Here is a 13,677-nt window from a genome sequence, read left to right on the forward strand (position 1 = left end):
CTATTTGTGCCTTCTTATCTCAGACTCCTCCTTTCAAATGCCTCCCAATTTACCTCCATTTTAAAAAAGAATTATCCCACTAATTCCAAATGTAGCCCTTGAGGTGGTTTTTATATGCTTAGCCCTGGGAGTGGCACCATTAGGAAGTGTAGTCTTTTTGGAGTAGTTGTGTCAATGTAGTTGTGGGCTTTAATACCCTTATACTAGCTCCCTGGAAATCAGTATTCTGTTAGCTGCCTTCATATGAAGATGTAGAACTCTCAGCTTCATCTGCACCATGCCTGCCTGGATGCTGCCATGCTCCCACCTTGATGATAATGGATTAAACCTCTGAACCTGTAAGCCAGCCCTAATTAAATGTTGCCCTTATAAGAGTTGTCTTGGTCATGGTGTTTGTTCATAGCAGTAAAACCCTAAGACAGCCCTCTTACCAATGGCCACAGCCAAGCAGCTATGAACATCCAATGGCTACTCAGTTAGGGGTTGGGTCATGTTGAAAGGTTGATTGGCTTGAGAATGTGCAGGACTTCTGCACACAACCACAGCTATTTTGAAATCTTGAATCCCACAAATGTTGTCATGTCCACAGGAGACTATTTTACAGAAGCCCATTCATGGACCTTCTGTCCATCTCCTGTGATTTTTCCTGAGCCTTAGGAGAAGTTAATGTGATGGTTTTTCATCAGTACAGAATTTTTATCATATTCTTTCTACCAAAGATATACTAAGTATGACTTTGGCTAATGTAAATTGTAGTTTTTCAGATTTTTCCCACATAAAAATCAAATCCTTTACTACATATTATTTGAAAACAATCTATAACAATTTGAGATGATTGATATGCTACATAGATGGACAAGATGGTCTTTTCAAAACACATATCAATACAAAAAATTATATACCTCAAGCATATGCATTGGTTCATGAAATAACTCAATAAAGACACTCAAGTATGAACTAGCTTGCCATCCCTGTGCCCTTGACTCCTCCCAATATTGAGTGACAAGAAGAAGTAAGAGTGGATATTAAATTTTTTACATTCTTGCATAGTTATACTTGAAAATATGATACCTATATTTTCACAATAAAACTGAGCATGTGAGGCATCTACAGTGACAATTTTCTTAGTTTCTCTTTCAAAATGTTCACCATTTATCAATACATTTTAGTTTTTCTAGTCTCTATAATCTGACCAGCATCAATCCTGTGTTAAATGCCACTCTTTCACCAGCTAAAATATTTCTTATGACTCTTCCAAGGTAACAAAAAAAGGGTTCTATAGCACAAACTTCCAGGCTTTCAGTCTCTGACATTAACTCCATAGTAAGTTCTGTTGACAGATACATAGTCTAGTTTTTTTTTTAATTTATCTTTGACATAAAAAGAAAATGGTTACCTCTTTACTACATGTCTTTCCCCTAAGGACCACGTTCCGTATTAGTCTGTCTGCTATCTTCTCTGTTCTCTGAAAACTCACATCACATACTAGGTGGCCAGCGGCTCACCTTCAGGTTGCTGGGTAAGTTGGCAGAGTTTACGAACATCAAACTTTCAAAGTCACTTATATTATATTGTACACCTTATTGTGGAGTTTAGAGAGCATCTACAGACCTTAATCTGAGACCAGAGTCATTTATAAATATTCTCTTTTGATAAATAGATTGTATTTTGGGAATGAATTTTTCAGCAAGTGCCTGTTGACCCATATGATGCTTCTCAACTCCATTCAGCTACTGTGGACTTAACAATGGAAAACCCCAAATAGAGGGAAATACAGCCTTGTTTACTTTTCTACTACGTCCCTGAAAGTCTCACGCCTGATGTCTAATATAACACAGTTGTAGCCAGGTGACAAACATTCTATTTCAGTCAACTAGAAATAATGAAAAAAGCAGAGTTGGTCTTCTCCCAAGGATGCTGGTATACAGTGCTAAAATTAAACGACATGACTTCTTTGAAAACAAATGCTGACCTTCATATCCTATTTACTAATCAGAACCACCTCCTCCTTAATCACCAGTGCCTCCTTACACAGAAAGATATGAAGTGCATACTGTGCATATTTTAGGTTGATGAGACATTAAAGTAACATTCTACAGACTTATCAGATTCTTTTTTATATTTTAAATAAGTGTGATACATCTACATGACGTGTGTGTGTGTATGTGTGTGTTTGTGTGTGTGTGTGTGTGTGTGTGTGTTTGTATATCAAAAATTAGTGGGGGAAAAGAGGCCACAAATTTGAAAGTGAGCAAGACAGTATATATAGGAGTGTATTAAGGGAGGAAATGTAAGGGTAAAATAATGTAATCATATTATAATCTCCAAATTTTATGAAATATTATTTTAAAGTAAATTAGGACACCATGTAAAGAAATCCTTCATTTGTATTGGGAACCACCAGGGAGAGAATAAATAAAGCCTGAGAGAACATTGGCTCATTATTCTGACACTGCTGGTCCTGCTTTGCTTTTCCCCAACAGTTTAAATGTTGGTGATTTCCAAATTTTAATTGACTTCTTACATGTTTTGTAGTGCAACTAAGCACTTCAATGTACAATTCTTTCACAAGAGGCAATTCAATTCCAGCACTCTTTGTTTCTTTCTTTGAAGGTATCAACCCCCTTACTAACTAAAATAGCTCTACTCTTCAATACCCCCGTGAAATAAAGACAGCCAAATATAAGTAGTGGATACTACACATTCCCTCCGCTGCACTTTAAAAGGAAAGCCACTTACCTTATCTTTTCAAATGACCTTTCTCAAAGTAGAAAAAGACCAAATAAGAAGGTAACATTACAAATTAAGTAACCTTTGTCAAACTCTTACCATGATTTATGAAAAATTGCATGGGTACTTTACTGGCTTCACACACACACACACACACACACACACACACACACACACAGTTTGAGGAAACGACTATTGCCTAAATTTGAAGAACCCTCTTGAGGGTGAGTTATGCTGTATTCATCCATATCAACAGCATGAGGAAAATTCCAAACTTGAAGCTAAGGCTAGCATTTGTTTTGCACATTCTCAAATTTGCATCCCGTGAACACTATCTCTCTTTTAAGCCTGAGTGATTTTCCTCTGGTAAAACACTCAAAGAGGGCTTTGGTAGCTTTAGCAACTATGTATCCAAAGGAATGCTATTTTCTTGGTGTTGGTAAGGATTGAGAATCTCTTATGAGTGTCGATATCCCTGCCAGGAGACCCTTGGAATAGTCATTCCATTTAGAAAAAACACCCACACTTGTTTACTATAATTCTTCAAGTGAGATGCAGGATGATATTGATGGGTGAGTGTGCGTGACTTCCTGCTGGGAGAAAGTACTGAAGCTGCCTCAGCTGCTCACATCAATTTTGAAAACAGCCAGTCAGGCCTGAAATCCCTGTTATCATAAGCTGTGTACATTACAAAACATTGTAATTTATTCAGGAGTCAGAAGAGGTGAGAAGTTCATGCTTGGTTTAGTTCTTTTGGCACTAGCAAGAGGCAGGGAAGGCACTGCAGTACTATTCATCTTCAGAAATATAATGCTGACCTCCAAGAGGATGCTCCATCTAATATAAACCCTACGTGCCTTGAGTACTAGGGTTACAGTATGAAAGGGCATCTCTCAAGCTAAGTCGCTGGACTTCCTCTGTACTAGAGATCGCTGATGAATGAGCCAGCAGTTGAATGTTTAGCAGGCTGTGACGACTTTGCACGGAAATATGAAAATTTATTATCAGCTTGCCACATCAGCGCTTGCCCTGCCTGCCTTTGCTCTTTTCCTTCTGATGAATACTCCCACTCTATCTGACAGGCATCCCTTGCTCTGGCCCCTACTTTCCCATCCCCCGCGGAGTAGTGCTGATCTAAATTGTCACCGCTGCATCCTGGCTGTCATTTTTGAAGAACACAAGATTTTTGTTTTGTTTATGTATGTGTCTGTGTGTGTGTATGATTCTTATTAACCTTATTGCTTTCTGTGTGACCTTGTCTATGGGACGAAAAGGATATTTGTGCAGCCCCAAAAGTATGTACGCTGGCGTGGGGGAGAAGGAAGCAAAAGGGGAAGGGAGTAGAGGGAGAGTCCAGGAGGAAGGAGGAGAGACTGCGAGAGCCGAGCATCAGGCCGACACTAGCTGCCAGCCAATCAGAGACGCGCTCAGGAGCTGCAGAGACCCAGCCTGGGAGCCTGGGGCTGGAGGTGCGCGGAGCTGGAGCCTGGGCTCTCCGAGGACCGGGAGCAGCAGTGCCCAGAGCTCTGAGAAAGTACCCCCTCTGCTTCTCATAAATTAAGTTCCTTTCCACCAGTTAGGGCAAGTCAGCCAAGGTAAGGTTTCAATACATCACACTTTACTCTGTCGTGACATTAATATTTTTGTACAATGGGGCTGCTTACCCAGTTCGGAGTGAAACAGCATTGGTGAAATCTTCTTCCTGGATGCTTTTCACAGGGTGCTCTTGCTAATGGGAAAGTTGCAGCCGGCAGGCTTGCCGCTAGTATAAATTTGTATTTCTCATGCCGGAATGCCTATGGAATGTGAAGCTTCCAACCCAGCTGGTTTTGTGTGTTCTGTGGATGTGCGGTTCTGTAGATGTGCGGTTAACTGCTCTGCCCCTGAAGAAGTTGGAAGGGGACTCTGCCAGGCACATTTGAATACTGAGGGCATCTGATTAAGAGGCATTTCTATCAGTCTGTAAAAGTGAGATCAGCGTGGTCAGACTCAGACAGGGATCTTGCAACTGGATTTTCCATAGTGCTTTTTAATTACGGTCTTTCCAGTATCCTGTGAAATTACGAGGTATCTGCTCATTGAAACTGCTGCAAGATGAACAATTTTGTCTTGTTTTGCTTTTGTTCTCTTGGATTTCGAGAAATTTGTTATTTTTTTTCTTTTTTTTAAATAATGTTTTCCCTTCACAAATGGCTTTCATAGATATTTATGAAAATCTAAGGTGAAACTTTTATGTTTTACCAAAGGCACAGTAATGACGCAGGCAGAGAAGCCCGCTGGCTCCTGGAGCCGCACGAGCTAGTTCATTTAGTGTCTCTGTGTGTTTGTTAACTCTCAGTCAGTGCCTTAACTTCCCAACCTTGCTCTGTTCTGAGTGTACATTTATCTAATTTTGCCTTTGTTTCCGCATCTGCAAATCGAGGTAAATTGCTTCCACCCTTGTATGTGAATGTGCTGTGCATGTAGATGTGTAGCCACGCAAAGCTTTCACATGTAACAGGTGAAAACAGAATTTTACTAGTTAAGGTTATTAAAATATTCTTACCTCTTGTCCATTGCCTTGCCAAGATAAGTGATCCTTGTGGTTTCTCAATTAGAGTTGGAGGAAAATAAAAATCTTAGGAAAAAATTATTGTGCCTTTTGGTTTGCTCAGGTGATGGCATGCCTGCTATGATTCCAGACACAGATCAGAGGAAAATGTTGTTATGCAGCGAAAAACCTAACTCTGCATGTACTCCTTGCATTTTCCAACCTCTTTCTTCCTCTCTGAGATCACCCGCAGATGTTAAAAGCAGGAGGCTGTCCTCCTGCAATAACCATTCTCTGTCCGAGACTATAATCACTTCTGAGAACATATTCAGTCCTGAATGAAGAGTTTGAAATGCAGAGTGGCTCTTGTACATACCTTGCAATGTGTGGGAGGAGGAAGCAAAATGTAATACGAGAAGAGAGTCCATTCTGTAGCGTTTTGGTCCATCCCCAATTAGTATAGCACTTTTGTTTTCAAGCTTCCTGCTATATATTCGATTTTATATTTCTAGCCCATGAATTAAGCTAGTGGTCTGTCACCCAATTCATTCATTCCACAAGGCATTCCCTTAACGGGCTTTGGTCAATAATGACTTCATGCACTATAGTTCTAGTGTTTTTCAACACAGATAGCTAACTTAAAGAAGGCAAATAGAAAATGATACTAATAGCTAATATTGATTGCTGGCCTGAAAACAGGGATTCATACAAAAGGAGAGTAAGCCGTTTCACATGCAGCAAAAAGGTCCAGCAGAAGATAAACCAATAGCAAATCAGAATAAGGCAGTAGAAGGAATGTGATAGGGAACTCTTCTTAAAACTGTGACTGGTGCACCCTGAATATAATTAGCTATAGAAGTCGCCAGCAAAGGCACCAGCTTCTGATACCTGGACAGACTTCATATTGTAGAATTTGGTAATTATTATTCTTCCTGTGACTTTTGTTAAAATGGATGTGGAAGAATGACATTTAGTTTACAACATTATGAAATCTTAAATGAAATGTATTCTATGTATGAGTTATAGTGTGTTTGCTTTCCTTGGATCACAGGAATAGCTTTATTAGGTTTGCAACCCCCTTGCTAGCACAACTAATGTAAACTGTATCTTTTAAAATTCTGAAGTGACTGACGACTGGCAAAGAGTTAAAACCCTCCCTTATGTTTTTTTTTTTCTGAACTCAGTGTTGTGACGTGTAAACATGCATGTACACTGTAGCACATTGAAAATATTGAAGATAAACATTCACTTATGCTGAGTCAGTTGATTGATGCAGTACAGTCCTTTGAAAACTACCAACATTTAGATACAAACAAGGTGTGTATGATATTCTTTTTTCTTACTAAAGGCAATACCACACTACCACAGCAAACTTTTCAATTTGCTTAATTTTGTGTGTTCATTCAGGTGCTCGTGCCTAAAGGACTGTAATCTGGGTTAGGACTTCTGGATGTTGGTTCTATTGATATTTGGACGTTATGTCTTGCTAGGATATAGAGATGCCCTGAGCTTTTCAGTGAGGGTAGCAATCTCTTTGATCTCTTAACATTAAAAGCAAGGATCATTTTGCTAAAGGTTAGGCAACCAAAAGTAGCAGCTCCATATATTGTTAACTTTGGTGTATAAACGAAAATATCACTCTCTCATGGTGATCTACTACACGTACCAGTAGTGAAGGAAATGTTTACAAAATGTTCTTAAGTATGCCAACGAAGTAGACACATATTCATTTGTATCAGTTTGTGTGCTTTGCTCATGAATTCTCTTATTGTTTGGAAAAGGAATGGATTTTAAGTTGCATATTTTCAATAGGTATTACTGCATTAATGTAAATCACAATAATGATACTATGCTTAATTTTTCTATGAATTGAAAATCTGACACTATAATATATATGTGAAAATACAATGAGGGTGGAGAAGAACACCAACAAAACAGTTCATACGATGGGTTCACACTAATTATTGCTATTATATGTATTTTAACAATGAACCATTAATAAAACTATACATACATTGAAGTATGATTTTTTTTCTGTTTTGCCTTTTTATGGTTGGGAGAGTAAAATTCAGTATGTGTGCACTTGGAAGATACTCAGTCTAGTACTTCTGGATGCTTTTGACATTCTAAGCACTGGAGGTCATAGGATAGCACTTTTATTTAAAATGATAGCATTTTATTGGTTGTCATGAGCAGCATGCTTGGATAGTACTGAGTCCCATGATATGAAAATGGGATAGAGCTTGGGTATAGCCAAGAAGCAATGTAGCGCACACAACCTCTTCGTCACCATACTTGTTTTTCCATTTTCAACAGGAGCAGTGGTAGATTACAAGTTAAAGAATATGGGTGGTTGTATTTGTAACGTTCAATTTGTAAAGATCAATTTTTAAATTATCATAGAATCAGTGGCTTTGGTGATTTGTTTGCTTAGGATGCTCAGGATGCTGTCTTAAAGCTCAATGGTTGGTAAAAATCACCCACAAGTAAGGTTAGTAGTTTCTCTTCAAAAGTGGCTCATAAAGCACAACTACAGTATGAACTATGTAATGTAGAGTTGCAGATACATTTCCACTTGGTTTGTATTTGTACTCTCTTGTAAACCACATTCAAACTGAGCTACTAAGAACTGTAAAACATCTGTAGGTGACATAGCACTTACTCCTCAAAGAAAAGTGTTAAAAGCTTGGGAGAAAGATCACTGTACAAGACTGAATGTTTGAATTTGATCGCAAAAAGCTAGCATGGTGGCCGTTTGTAATACTAGCACTTAGATTTAAAGATAGTGGATATAGTTAATCTAACCAAAAACTGCAACATAAAGGTTTAGTGAGAGACCCTTTCTCCATATGTAGATTGGAGAGGAAGTAAGGAAAACACTTAGTATCAACTTCCGTTAGTGTACACATGCTTGCACACCTGCACACATATATGTCCCCATGTATGTAAAACTTCCACAAACACATTCAACTACACTATACACACACACACACACAAACACACAGAGGAAAATAAGCTTTCATTGCTAAATTTGATATTCTTTGGATTATTGCTGAAAGTTTAGATTAATGTTGCTGTAAATAAATAATTATAAATGTAAATAAAAGATACATATGTTGATTACTGAAAACCCTTTGTTCCTTTACTATTGGAAATTATAAATGACCATTTTATTGAACTATTTTAAACTTTTGAGTTTATACTAGAATGATATTTCCCCCTGACCTTTCTAGATCCAAACAATCATATATATATATATATATATATATATATGTATATATATATATATATATATTTCACCACCACTCCCCTACAAGTACATGGCTTCTTTTTACAGTGTTGCTGCATGCACATTGCATATGTATATTTAGACTATATGCATATAATCCCTATAATGTTTATTGTATGTATATCTTCAGGATTTACCATTTGGTACTGGGCAGTTATTTTTCTCTTCCCTGGGAAAGAACACCACTGTTTTCCCTAATTTAAAGTTGCCTACAGTTCTTTGTTTAGTATTGAGGCTCATCAACTTTCTTCATCCAATTTTCATGTCCATCGTTGTCATATTTGTTTAGTGCATTCTTGGGAATCATTATGCTAGGGCTTTATGCATATAGCTTATAACATTACTAGAGAACATGATATCACAGGAAATATATGATCCACTCTCTCTTCCATTCTTTCTGCTTCCTCTCTGCAAGATCCCCCGATCCAGTCATGTTTTGTAGATGTATTCATTGGCTCAGAGCTGCTTAACTCTCTATATTGATTTGTGTGGTTTGTCTGTATTAGTCTTTGTCTGTTGCAAAGTGAAGTTTCCTAGATTATAGGTCAAGGCAACACTTACCTGTGGATACATGCACAGATATTTATACTTGTTAAGGTATGTTCTGGTTTAATAAATGGGTGGTTATAAATCCTTTGCCAATTACCATGACTTCCGGATACATTTAATAGTTATGTTTGTAGTACCAGGAATGTTTTCCCGCTTATTGGGAAGCTCTTAGGACCAATTAAAAAGGTCTTGATCACTGCCACTACTGCACCCTCCTATGCTGATTGTTGATGTATGTGAAGGGCCATATAAGTTGGTAGAACTATTGTTTGCCTACCCCCTATAGAAGATTTCATGGTACTTTCAGATTTCATGAAACTAGTCCTCAGTGTCCTCAGGGCTAGATGTTTCTGATGTACCTGGTATCTTCAGCAATGAAGATTTAACTTTTATCTCTGATGGGTAACCAAGTGCAACAGCAACAGACTGCACATTTGGAATATATTTGGTCATCCCTGACCAACTACTCAAAAAAGGGCTAACACCCGAATATATATGATTTTGGTTCAAAATTGGAGACGTGCAGTAGCTAACAGCTTTGTTTTCTCATTGTTAGAGTAGCTTTAGATTGGTGGACATCTCTAAAAGTTTTATTACCAGCTATTTTTATCCCTATATAGTATTAGTAGTGAGTTATACTATTAACATTTACCAAATTACCTACTAAAATACTTTACTAGGTATTAAATGAAATGACATTAAAGATAAATAATGTAACATGTCTATAGTGCTGAAAATGAATTTAGTCTGTGTATAATCTAGGAACATAGTTACAGGAAGATAAGCAGGTGAACATCCAGGTAAAGTAGCAGTAGAAGTGATCATTGTTCTCCTAGCATGCATAGATATTGCTTCTGTGATATGCAGACTTTTGCATTACTAGGCTTCAATAATTTAGAAAAGTTCTTGGTATAAATGGAAAATTGAATAATGTATGATGCCCAAAATATTCAACCAAACTGCTTACTAAAATACACATAAGATCATTATCAATAATAAGATTGGTAATTCAAGGTTACACCCATACCTGGCAAAGGATGTAGTCAATGCAACTGTACATTTAAAAAATAAACACATTTTCAGTTTTCCTGCTTTGACCAGCAGAGGGGAATTAAATAGTCATTTCAATTGTAAATGGGAGTGTTTTCAAATCACTTCTGAAAGTTTGAACTAATGTATGATAATACGTCTCTCTTCTGGAATTCAATTTGAAGACCTTGAAAGTTTACCTGATATAATTGTTCTCAATCTACCTGATATCAACATATGTAAGTATCTATCAAAGTTTGAACACAAAGACACTGATTTCTTATAAATATTAGTGATGCTATTTAACCAATTGACCTATTATTGATGAACATTAGAAACAAAGTAGATGGGTATGATGAAATTATTGTTAACAGTTTTACTGGTACAAATGGAATTATTTTACAAGTTTATTTTAAACATAATGTACTATGTCGTTCCACAAAAGGAAAATACCTTCCCTTATATGCTGGTTCTGGAGCTTGTCGTGGTGCCTCAGCCCTGTTATCACAGCATCCTGGAGCTCTACATGGGTGGATTGCTCGGAAATCTAGGTGAACCTGCACTACAGAGTGAGGCCTTTTAGGAAACACAGGACAAAACCTAAAAACACCAATAGAACACCAAAACCTAAGAAAAAAACCAAACACCCCTCCCCCAAAAATAAAACTTAGCAAACCAAAATATAAAAGAGGAGAAAATGTGAAATAAGTGAATTTAGTAGTATGAGCATATATCATTAATGATAAAGATATAGAAATTTAAAGTACTAATTTACATTTAATACATATATTATTTATTGATATTTAAACATTTCAACAAAAAACATGTAGGGCTAATAAATGAATTGAAGCAATTTTGTTTCTCTCTGCCAACTTTATTAATTAGTTTTACTTTTTAAGCATATGCAATTAACTGTGCTTGCCTGTAGTAAATATGACATGATTTTAACACATAATGACAATATACACAATGACAACTTGATCATTTTTATGTTTGTTTTTATTGAATACTTTGTTCTTGGGTGGTTGCTTTTTTTAAACACTGCATACTTAAAGAAACCTATGTGATTAAGATTGACAGGAAACCTAGATTCCTAAGACTTGTAATTTTCTGTTTTGTTGACTAATTTCCTTCTGAAGAAATTAAATATATTTCCAGAAACAAAGCAAAGCCTAGTATATGTTAATTCATATTTTATTGTATTACATATTAAGTTATAAATTTATGTCTCTTTTTAAATAAGTTGGGGTCTAATGAGAGTTGTTTTAAAGAAGACTGTAATGAGGAGTTTGTAGACTTTCTAGAAAAATATATTAAGAGGAGGATATGAGGAATATGGGGTCCCATGTTTAAAGAGGTAGATGGTGGCTTGGTGGCTTCACTGAGAATTAATACTATTGTAAAAAATCTAGGGAGAACTGTAACTATGAATAATGGTATTTTTTATGAATCAACAATCTAGGGAGAGTAAGAAATAAAATTCCTCTGTGGAAAGAACAGACAGGACAGCAGAGGTTGATGACACAGCCTCGGATAGAAAGAATGAAAGCATCTTCAAAGCTAATGCATTGAAGATTTAATTCCTAAAGAAAAAAATGTACAGATAGGATGAAATATGAGGATTATAGGTCATAGGAGGCACATTTATGAATACGTTAAGGCCCCCATTTGAGGACATATGGTATCATTGCACAAACCTATAATTTCAAAATTGGAAGGGTGAGATAGTAGGACTGTGTGTTTGAGGCAAGCCTGTACTGTATACTGAAATCCTGTGTCAAAGAGAACAGAAAAAAATAAACAAATATAAACAATAAAAATGAAATCACAACAAAGCAAACATTCAGTAATTGGTTTTTCTCTCTCTTTTCCTGGAGCTGTATCTTAGATGCTCACATTTCTTAACTGAGAAGAAATATGTTTCTTCTTTTCCCCATTGAGACATTTAGTTATAGATGAATGAAAGAACCTCAGATCATAAAATGAGACACAGTTAAATAGTAACAGAACCCACAAGTGCTGGTCTGGAAAATAAGTGTAAGGATTTTGAACTTTTCTTCAGGCAGTTGGGATAGCAGTGAAAGGAAGTTTCAGAACAGAAGAGTGACATTATCTGTCATATATTTCAATAACAAACTCTGAAAAGTCTGGCAAAGCTAGCCTGTAGAGGAACAAGGACAAAAACCAGGAGCAAGTGAGTGATACATCGTGATTTCTGAAATGAAATGGTGGTACCTAACAGCCCAGTGACAGGGTAGAGACAGAGAAAGGTGGGATTCTATATTTATACAAATAACAAAACTGGCTCGATTTGATGTATAAAAAAGGGATATGTAGGTGATTTTAGAGAAAGACTATTAAAAATTTCATGTCCTGAGTAAGAAATTGGTAAGTAATATAGTATTGAGAATATGCAAGTTTTACAAGAAGAAGAAAAAGGAGAGAGGAAGCCAAAACTGAATACTTTCTAAATTCAAGTATGAGATGTCCAAGATGGCATCCTGTGTGTCCCCTGAAAGCAAAAGTCCATGGAGCACAGAAGAGTCGTGTGGCTTCAGATGACAGCACAAACTGTACATTTGTATGGCACTAGGTGGCAACATGGGACACAGACATCAACTTAGAACCCAGCTGTAGCTGGAGCATAGACCCAGAAAACACAATAGCCTCAGGTGGCAGTGCAGGCCACTAATATTTTTAAGATTATTATAATTTTTTTAGTTCTATGTAGATGCACACTTCACCAAAAGAAATTTCTAACTTTCAATTTAGCTGCTATTTCATAAGGTAGAACTCAAAAAAATTCTATTTCTGAGGAAAAAATGTAACATGAATTCAATAGAACTCACGAATTCTTGACAAAATGCTCACTTATGGAAACTAAGCAAAGGAGACAGTAGAGCAGTCAGGACATATGGCCTCCTTTATTCCTAGCTTTCAGAACAACTACAGTGCAACTACAACTACAAACAACTACAGTTTGAAGCTGTGGCTTCAAACCATTCGATTATAATCTGAGTAGAGAAGATGACTTTCAGGAAGAAATCCTTAAAAAAGAATCCTTTAAAAGGGGAACAAGAATACCCTTGGCAGGGAAGAGAGAGGCAAAGATTAAAACAGAGACTGAAGGAACACCCATTCAGAGTCTGCCCCACATGTGGCCCATGCATATACAGCCATCCAATTAGACAAGATGGATGAAGCAAAGAAGTGCAGACCGACAGGAGCCGGATGTAGATCGCTCCTGAGAGACACAGCCAGAATACAGCAAATACAGAGGCGAATGCCAGCAGCAAACCACTGAACTGAGAATAGGACCCCCGTTGAAGGAATCAGAGAAAGAACTGGAAGAGCTTGAAGGGGCTCGAGACCCCATATGTACAACAATGCCAAGCAACCAGAGCTTCCAGGGACTAAGCCACTACCTAAAGACTATACATGGACTGACCCTGGACTCTGACCTCATAGGTAGCAATGAATATCCTAGTAAGAGCACCAGTGGAAGGGGAAGCCCTGGGTCCTGCTAAGACTGAACCCCCAGTGAACTAGA

General features: G+C 37.2%; 1 protein-coding gene across 12 annotated transcripts in view; it reads left to right on the plus strand.

Moving 5' to 3' along the window:
• The window catches only part of Cdh18 (cadherin 18), a 1,022,663-nt gene that overhangs the window by 541,120 nt on the left and 467,866 nt on the right, over positions 1 to 13,677 (plus strand). For 2 of the 12 annotated variants that reach the window (XM_087621801.1, XM_087621811.1), the window contains exon 1: positions 3,731 to 4,325. The exons of 9 other annotated variants lie outside the window; for them this stretch is intronic. The gene's annotated coding sequence lies outside the window, so the exon portion shown is untranslated. Of the gene's footprint in view, positions 1 to 3,730; positions 4,326 to 13,677 lie in introns of those variants that run through there. One more of the 12 variants, NM_001107656.4, reaches the window with a different exon arrangement.

The sequence above is a fragment of the Rattus norvegicus genome, chromosome 2 (assembly GCF_021556685.1).
Source record: "Rattus norvegicus strain SHRSP/BbbUtx chromosome 2, alternate assembly SHRSP_T2T, whole genome shotgun sequence".
Taxonomy (NCBI): Eukaryota; Metazoa; Chordata; class Mammalia; order Rodentia; family Muridae; genus Rattus; species Rattus norvegicus.